At 47.1% G+C, this 10111-nt stretch overlaps 1 protein-coding gene across 1 annotated transcript in view; it reads left to right on the top strand.

Annotated features, from left to right (window-relative positions):
• Positions 1 to 8250: 8250 nt before the first annotated feature.
• The window catches only part of LOC120919155 (lysosomal alpha-glucosidase-like), a 273064-nt gene continuing 271203 nt past the window's right edge, over positions 8251 to 10111 (top strand). The window contains exon 1 of the mRNA XM_040331191.1: positions 8251 to 8358. The gene's annotated coding sequence lies outside the window, so the exon portion shown is untranslated. The remainder of the gene's footprint in view (positions 8359 to 10111) is intronic.

The following is a 10111-nucleotide window of genomic DNA, read 5'->3' as shown; positions in this document are numbered from 1 at the left end:
ACAACATCAACTTGCTGCAGATGGTGTCACTATGCATCCTTCAACAATTCAGTGCACTTTGCACAGGGAGAAGCTGTATGGGAGAGAGATGCGAAAGAAGCCTTTTCTGCGCACACGCCACAAACTTGAGTCACTTGAGGTATGCAAACGCACATTTGGACAAGCCAGCTTCATTTTGGAATAAGGTTCTGTGGACTAATGAAACAAAGATTAAGTTATTTGGTCATAACAAGGGGTGTTATGCATGGCGCCAAAACAAACATCATTCCAAGAAAACACTTGCTACCCACACTAGAAATTTGGTGGAGGTTCCATCATTCTGTGGGGCTGTGTGGCTGGGAATTTGGTTAAAGTTGAGGGTTGCAGTGATTCCACTCAATATCAGCAGATTCTTGAGAATAATATTGAGGAATCGGTCACAAAGTTGAAGTTACTCCGGGGCTGGATATTTCAACAAGACAACTACCCAAAGCACTGCTCAAAATCTACTCTGGCATTTATGCAGAGGAACAAGTACAATGGGCCAGATTCACATAGAAGAGCGCCGATGTAACGTAACCCGTTTACGATACACCGCCGCAAGTTTCCAGTTTTAGTGCCCGATCCACAAAGCACTTACCTTGAAACTTGCGGCGGTGTATCGCAAATACGTCCGGCGCAAGGCGGGCCAATTCAAATGGGCGTGTGTCATTTAAATTAGGCGCGCTCCCGCGCCGTACCTATTGCGCATGCGTAATTACGTATTCCCGGACGGCTTACGCAAACGACGTTCATTTTTTAATTTCGACGCGGGAACGACGGCCATACTTTAGACAGCAATACGTTTGCTAACTAAAGTTAGGGCACCCAAAACGACGACTAACTTTGCAACGGGAAACTAGACTAGCGGCGACGTAGCGAACGCGAAAATCCGTCGTGGATCGCCGTAACTCCTAATTTGCATACTCAACGCTGGTTTACGACGCAAACTCCCCCCAGCGGCGGCCGCGGTACTGCATCCTAAGATCCGACAGTGTAAAACAATTACACCTGTCGGATCTTATGGATATCTATGCGTAACTGATTCTATGAATCAGTCGCATAGATAGAAACAGAGATACGACGGCGTATCAGGAGATACGCCGTCGTATCCCTTTTGTGAATCTGGCCCAATGTTCTGGAATGGCCATCTTAGTCCCCAGACCTAAATATCATTGAACATCTGTGGGGTGATTTGAAGCGGGCTGTCCATGCTCGGCAACCATCAAACCTAACTGAACTGGAGATGTTTTGTAAGGAGGAATGGTCCAAAATACATTTTTCCAGAATCCAGATACTCATTACAGGTTATAGAAAGCGTCTAGAGACTGTTATTTCTGCTCTACTAAATATTGATGTGATTTTTCTGTTGGGGTGGCCAAATTTATGCACATGTCTAATTTCATTTTGATGCATATTGTGCATTTTCTGTTAATCCAATAAACCTAATTTTACTACTGAAATATTACTGTGTCCTTCAGTTATTTGATAGATCAAAATGGAATTGCTGATCCAAACACCCAAATATTTATAAATGATAATCATGGAAATTGTCAGGGGTTCCTAAACTTTTGCATACGACTGTATACTGTGTTTTACACTTTATATTTTCACTACGTTTATCCTTTAAAAATGGGGCATCCAATTTTTCTAAAGCCCCCATTATTGGCTGGTGTTTGATAGCTGCTTGGCCACGCCCACCCCGGGTCCCACCCACCCCGACATCACGCTGACAGCTAGTCTCTGCATTCAGTTACATATAGTATATCTGAAACACACAAAATCGGCTCAATGTAAAACTGCCAATGCCACCTGCCAGTGTCAACCAGTGCCACATGCCAACCAGTGCCACCTACCAGTGTCAACCAGTGTCAACTAGTGCCAATCAGTGCCACATGCCAAGCAGTGCCGCCAACCAGTGCCACCTACCAGTGTCAACCAGTGCCACCTACCAGTGTCAACCAGTGTCACATGCCAACCAGTGCCACTTGCCAGTGTCACATGCCAACCAGTGCCACCTGCCAATGCCAACCAGTGCCACATGCCAGTGCAATTAGTGCCACACAGTGCCACCTGCCAGTGCAACCAGTGCCACCTGCCAGTGCCAACCGCCAGTGTCAACTAGTACCCCCTGCCAGTGCCAATCAGTGCCACCTGCCAATTCCAACCAGTGCCAGATGTGCTGGTGGTGATGCAATATGCTGTGGGCGATGCGATGTGCTGGGGCAATGTGATGTGCTGGGGCAATGCAATTCAGTGCAATGTGATGAAATGTGCTGGGGCGATGTGATGTGCTGGGGCAATGCAATGTGCTGGGGACGATGCAATTTGATGAGATGTGCTGGGGCGATGCGATTCGATATGCTGGGGTTGATGTGATTCGATGTGCTGGGGGGGCAATGTGATTCGATGTGCTGGGGCACTGCGATTTGATGTGCTGGGGATGATGTGATGCGACGTGCTGTGGGCGATGCAAAGTGCTGGGGGTGATGCGATATGCTGGGGACGATGTGATGTGATTTGATGCAATGAGCTGGGCAATGCAATGCACTGGGGGTGATGTGATGCGATTTGATGCGCTGTGCTGGGGGCAATGCAATGCGCTGTGATGCATTGTGCTGGGAGCCTTGCTATATGCTGGGGCAATGCAATTTGAAAAAAATGTGGGCGATTTGATTTGATGCGACGTGCTGGGGGCGATACGATGTGCTGGGCCACTGCGATTCGATGCTGTAGGCGATGCGATTTGATGCAAAGTGCTGGGGGCGATGTGATGTGCTGGGGGCACTGCGATTCAATGCAATGTGCTGGGGGCGATGCGATATGCTGTGGGCGATGCGATTTGATGCAAAGTGCTGGGGACAATGCGATGTGCAGGGGCGCTGTGATTTGATGTGCTGGGGGCGATGCGATTCGATGTGCTGGGGGTGATGTGATGCGATTTGATGCGATGTGCTGGGGGCAAAGCGATGTGCCTGGGGCGATGTGATGTGGTTCGATGCAATGTGCTGGGGGCAATGCAATGTGCTGGGGCGATGTGATGCGTTTCGATGCAATGTGCTGGGGTCAATGCGATGTGCTGGGGTGATGCGCTGTGCTGGGGGCGCTGCGATGCGATTCGATGTGCTGGGGGGTAATGTGATGCGATTCGATGCAATGTGCTGGGGACGATGCGATGTGCTGTGCTGGGGGTGCTGTGATTCGATGTGTTGGGGCAATGTGATGCGATTCAATGCGATGTGCTGGGGGGCAATGTGATGCGATGTGATGTGCTGGGGGCAATGCAATGTGTTGGGGGCCATGTGATGCGATTTGATGTGCTGGGGGCAATTCAATGTGATGTGCTGGGGAGATGCGCTGTGCTGGGGCGATGTGATGTAATTAGGCAGGGGGCGATGCGATTTGGTGGGTGATGTGATTTGGTGGGTGATGTGATTTGGTGGGAGATGCGATGTGCTGGGAAGATGTGATGCAGTTTGGCGTGGGTGGTGCGATGCATTGGGGGAAATATTTACTCAATTTTAACACAAATATCTACATAACATAGACGTTTTTTTGTGCAAATAGTTGTAAATAAGCAGTTTTTGAAATCCTCTCACCATCCCATAAAACACCAGAACACAAGCCCCATGTTTCAACATTAATATGCACAGTTTGAATTTTATAAAGTTGTCTTCAATACATCTAGATGTATAAATGAATTTTGTTGCTGAGATTATTATTATTTTTTTTAATGAAAAGCTGCACAGAGAAAAGTAGCCACTGAGTGTAGATATGTGTATATACATACACATACATACACACACACACACACACACACACACACACACACACACACACACACACACACACACAAACAGAACAAGATAAATATATAACAATATATATATAATAATATTCCTTGTTGTACATGCAGAATATTTACTGGTTTCTGGAGGGGAGCAGAGGTTTGCATAGCTAAGGAGCGGTAACTTCCTCTGACGCTGCCGTTGCTTTGTAAACCTGACCTGAAACCTATTACACTGCTTGGGCAGCACTGAGCATGTGCGAGATCTGCAAGCATGAAATCCTGCAAGAAATACAGTCTGGCTTCAGATGCCCACACTTAAGATGGCCACGGTCTACTGCAAGTTTAGAAACTTACAAAATGCTGTAATAACCTAACAAAACGGACCTTAGTTTACTGACTAACTTTACTAGAATACATTAAGCTTGTGTATTATAGGGATATTTTTATTTAAAAAGTGTAATTTCGGCCGGAACACCACTTTAAGTGCATTAAACCTGTCATTTATAAATAATTAGCATAAGTCCCAGAGATGACATGCACCTTAAAGTGAAGTACACACTATGAGAAAATTGGACGAACAATCATCTAATTTTCCACTAAGGTGCGTATCATGATGTCAATGGTATTAATTTGTGCGAAAATCCTTGAATAATCGTTCTTTCTTGTGTATAATTTCTGTGTTCGTTGCCACCATCTTCCAGGTCATTCTTTGCTTCTGATTATGTGCGTGTAGCGCTCACCCCCAAAGGAGCCACTGTTTAGTTTGGCATCGGCCTATTAAGTTACCTTCTTGACTTGGTCTAGGGATGGTAGCTGTGAGTGTGAATAAAGAGCTAGGCCAGAATTCAGATAGGAGTTGCGACGACGTATCTCCGGATACGCCGTCGTAACTCTGAGTGTGCGGGGTCGTATCTATGCGACTGATTCGTAGAATCAGTTACGCATAGATTTCCCTAAGATCCGACCGGCGTAAGTCTCGTATCTTCGTTGCATATTTACGCTGGACGCTAGGTGGCGCTTCCGTAGATTTACGCGAGGAATATGCAAATTAGGTAGATACGCCGATTCAGAAACGTACGTCCGCCCGGCGCATTTTTTTTACGTTGTTTACGTAAGGCTTTTTCCGGCGTAAAGTTACCCCTCATAAAGCAGGGTAAGTCGTGTTAGGTATGGACGTCGGAAACGAACGAACAGCGTCGTATTTTACGTTTTTCGTTCGCGAATAGGGCTGTACGTATGTTACGTTCACGTCGAAAGCATTGTCAGTTTGCGGCGTAATTTGGAGCATGCGCACTTGGAAACGTTCACGGACGGCGCATGCGCCGTTCGTAAAAAACGTCAAATACGTGGGGTCACAAGTAATTTAAATAAAACACACCCACATCATCCACATTTGAATTAGGCGGGCTTACGCCGACACATTTACACTACGCCACCGTAACTTAGGGCGCAAGTTCTTTCTGAATACGTAACTTGTGCCCTAAGTTACGGCGGCGTAATGTATCTGAGATACGTTACGCCCGCCGATAGATACGAAAATGTATCTGAATCCGGGCTCAAGTGTCCAGACGTCTATTGAGTTTTCAATGCTTTATTCCAAGGCCCAACATGGCCAACATCAACATGACACACAGTAGAGAAAAGTTGATGAGCGTAGAGAAACTTTAGTATCAGGCCCTGGATATGAAAAGAGAGCAAGCCTGCTCTCAGCAATAATGTAACCCAATTCGTCGCCACCACAATCAGGGTGGGTCAAGTGCCCCCGGACAGGCGTCTATCACAGGCCTGGCAGCCGGAGCGCCACTTAAGGATCACTGGGAGGAAACAGGCCTCTGCCACAGGCTTTGACAACTTGAGATTTGTGAAATTAGATTGAGCGAATCCTCCCAGTCAGTTCAGATAGTGTCACCCACTGACAGCTTGAACATACCTGTCATGCAGTGTGGTGACTGGATCCCCGATGGTTCGTCTAGGCCTCCCGGACAACCTCTGATTCTAGGTTCTCCCGAGCCAATCCCCCATCGCACAGCTCCTGGCTTAGGATCCTCTCAGCAGAAGGTTGGGACCCAGCCAGTCGCTGGGGCCCCTCTCTAAGTTGGGATGAGGCTCCGCATGGTGCATGACCTCAGTAAAGCAGGCCACGGTGGCGGGGCCCATGGATGCACGCACCCTGAAGGTGGATGCCGCACCTGGAACTTGGGCCCCGCACAGAACAGAGCGGCCCAAAGGCGGTTGTCCAGATATATCCCCTCCCAGCACGCCCAACGAGGGAAGAACTCCTCTGATTGGCTGCTGGGAGAAGGTGGGTCTGTCAGAACCCCTCTAGCGCCAGCTGCCGCCCGGGGGTGATAACACATCCCCGGAGCGCAGACTGACCTACAGGACAAATTCTGAAATTGGCAACAGCCTAAATTTCCATAAACTGTGAATGGGAGTAAACTAATCCTCCCATTTCCCACTAACTTTAGCGTAGCGCCAGCACAGAACAGTAAGGGGGCGCTACATGCGTTTTTTCTATTTGATTATATTCTTACGATAACTGTACACGTTGAGCAAAATTTCAACAATGTGTTCATGTACGATATAAAATTTCTAGCTTGCACCTTTTTTGCGTCTTAATCGGCTGTCAAAAGCACTATACTAACAAACCGATAATCGTCTGATCGTTCCTCTTTTTCTTCCGATTTTTTCATATTGTGTACACAGCTTAAATAGTTTTTCATAGTACTGTAAGCCCACATCCGATGTGAATATAATCCAGTGCTGCTTTTTTTCTGTCATCTGCCAGTCATTGATTTTAATAGAATAATTGTTTTATTGCCACTGCTCTTCCTCATATGAGGTATGTAGTATAAATGTTCTGTCATTGACTTTGTGAATATACAATGAACAGGGCTGTATGCCAAAATGCATCAGCTGTTTCTAATCTTGACCTTTCTGGATTTTCATGGGATTCTACATCTTTCTTGGAGCTTAACTCATAGTGTGCCTGCATTTTTTGCAAAGTTGCAGAATTCCTGGAATTCGGCTTTAACTGACCCGGTACTGTCTGTTAACTGACCCAATCTTTTCCTATGCAGTTTGTCAGCTTTCCCTGCAACAACTTACAAGTGACTAAAAATATGGCTGCTCTGTGTCACCTTTTTGAGTGGTCTAGCTTGAGGCTGAGTTCACACTATGTGCGGCTGCATGGCACAGCAGTTGGACCGGTGCATCACCGCTCACCATTTCAGGTCCGAATTTAGACCTGAAATGGAGCCAAAGACGCAAAGGACTCTTCTGCTGTGTGCTTTGTGGCCGCCCTGGAGATGTGTGAACAGGCTCCATTGAGAGCTGGCCAGTCTCCTGTAATGCGAATTGGATGCAGGGAAACCCTCATCCAATTCGCAATAGTGTGAACCCAGCCAAAATCAAAACTCCACAGCGCCATGGTAGTTAATTGAAAACTACAAGACGATAGCCGCAAAGGCTGCCAGACGTTGTAGTTTTCCATTCACAGGACACTGTGAATGAGTGACATGGCCGGGTGGAGCCCTGCTCGGGCATGTTTTTTTTGTATTTGTTTTTATTGTGGCAGCTAGCGGCTGGGGAAGAACCCCGCTAGCTGTCAGATCAAGGATGTGCAGGGGCTGGTCCATTTGTAACATGTTACACCCTGAATATGGGTGTAACATGTTATGAAAGGTGAACTTATCCTTTAACTGAACTGCAGACGGATGTACAAACTAATGTAAACTGAACTTTTTTCTTATCAAAACGTGATTAAACGTTCACAACAGCCTGCATGATAAAACACAACATTTTACTGTGCAGGTTAGTGATAGGGCTTGCTCCGGCAGGTAGCAATGTGATACCTGTTTCTGCTCTTGTTTTTTTTTTTTTCAATAGGAGAAGTTTTTATTGAAAGTTTACAAATTACAGAGATTAAGAAAAAAAAAAAAAAGAAGAACCATGCCACTTACATAACAATATAGAGAGATCAGGTAGCAATAATAAGTAATAAAGGAAGAAGAAGCATTAGCAGAAGCATTGACCAGAGCATATAGATAGAGAAAAATAACAATAAAAAGTTATCCACTGTTTCTGCTCTTATTTGAAGTGCCACATAGTAATTTCTTACTTGTCAGTGTACAGCAGTGCGGTGGCATCATGTGGTGCCAAGTGTGTTGCAGAAAAATACATACTGTATATGCTGCATTTTACCATACATTACACGTGCTGCGGTATGAGCAAACATACAAACCAATTGTTTTCTATGCATTTATACAGTGCTGACAGTGTGAAAGAGCCCTTAGTAAATTTCATACATCTTGAGGTCACTCTCCTTTGGGTCACACTCAAAAGTGATAACACAAGCTTATAAATTCTGCTGTCTGGGGACTTTCTTGTTCCTGCAATGTGATACAGTGACCAGCTCACACACACACATTCTCCACTTCCTGCTTCTCAGCTGTTTTCCTGTTTGGTCACATGACACCCAGTCATGTGACTCAGTGTTCGTAAAGGAACTACTAGGCAGAGGACAAAGGAGAAGCTGGAGTGTGAGAGAGGTGAGTACTGTGCACTGTGATGCCTGACACTGGAATTAACGTTCTCTGCTCATTATGGACATTTGAGATTTGTTATATCTGACACTAAGGACTGAAACTGGCTCATGCACCACTACTTTGCAGTGCTGCATACAGTTCTTATAGCTTCCAATAGATCTATACTGTATATATGGCAAGAGATTGCACATAATAAAGAAAGGCAGATAGTCTGCTATTAAGTAGAAAAATTGCTTTGTTAAATGATGCAATTATATATTAATATATATATATATATATATCACAGTGATACAGTAGATACTAGAGATGTGCAAGACAAAAAAAATGTGTTTTAATTTTCGGATTCATTTGTTAAGCTAATCATTTTGTTTCATCATATTCATTCCGAATCAATTTGTGTGTTTTGGTAAATTGTTTCAGAAGATTGGCTATATGCGTTTTAACAGAGGCGTAACTAGAACCTTCAGGGCCCTGGTGCAAGAAACCATGGAGGGCCCCCCTGACCTCCGGCCAGGGCCCTTCCTACTAATCCCGGCAGCAGCAGGAACTGGATAGGAGGGGGAACAAATCCTCTTTATTTTCCTCCTGCTGCCACTGAATGTCTATCGGATGGAGAGGAGGAGAAGCAGACTTTTGGTGGCGGCAGGAGAAAAATGGAGGGGATTTGTTCCTCTAAATGCCCCCCATCCAGGTGTTTAGGGGTAACATGTGCGCTATTGCAATTGTGACCCCTGTAGTTACACTCCTGGGATTAGTGGCAGCGGTGGTGATGGGGGATGGGATCAGTGGTGGTTAGGGAGGGATAGGATCAGTGGCATCGGTGGCGATGGTGGGGGATGGGATGAGTGACAGCAGTGGGGGGGTGGGATCAGTGGCAGCAGTGGTGGTTGGGTGAGGATGGGATCAGTGGCAGCAGTGGTGGTTGGGTGGGGATGGGATCAGTGGCAGTAGTGGTGGTTGGGTGGGCATCAGTGGCAATGATGTGTGGGAAATCAGTGGCAGTAGTGGTGGTGATGTGGGGGAGGGATCAGTGGCAGTAGTGGTGGTGATGTGTGTGTGTGTGTGTGTGTGTGGGGGGGGGGGGGTCAGTGGCAGTAGTGGTGTTTATGTGCGAGGGATCAGTGGCAGTAGTGGCGGTGATGTGTGGGGTTCAGAGGCAGTAGTGGCGGTGATGTGCGGGGGATCAGAGGCAGTAGTGGCGGTGATGTGCGGGGGATCAGAGGCAGTAGTGGCGGTGATGTGCGGGGGATCAGAGGCAGTAGTGGCGGTGATGTGCGGGGGATCAGAGGCAGTAGTGGCGGTGATGTGCGGGGGATCAGAGGCAGTAGTGGCGGTGATGTGCGGGGAATCAGAGGCAGTAGTGGCGGTGATATGCAGGGGTATCAGAGGTAGTAGTGGTGGTGCGGGGAATCAGTGGCAGTAGTGGTGGTGATGTGGGGGGGATCAGAGGCAGTAGTGGTGGTGATGTGGGGGGGATCAGAGGCAGTAGTGGTGGTGATGTGGGGGGGATCAGAGGCAGTAGTGGTGGTGATGTGGGGGGATCAGAGGCAGTAGTGGTGGTGATGTGGGGGGGGGGATCAGAGGCAGTAGTGGTGGTGATGTGGGGGGGGGGTCAGAGGCAGTGATGTGGGGGTGATTTGTGGGGGGGATCAGTGGCAGTGATTTGTGGGGGATCAGTGGCAGTGATGTGGGGGTATCAGTGGCAGTAGTAGTGGTGGTGGGGTAAGCATCAGTGGCAGTCGTGATGGTGATGTGG

This window comes from Rana temporaria, chromosome 12, assembly GCF_905171775.1.
Source record: "Rana temporaria chromosome 12, aRanTem1.1, whole genome shotgun sequence".
Lineage (NCBI taxonomy): Eukaryota > Metazoa > Chordata > Amphibia > Anura > Ranidae > Rana > Rana temporaria.
The sequence above is the reverse complement of the archived record's forward strand: the minus strand, read 5'-3'. Positions and strand labels throughout refer to the sequence as shown.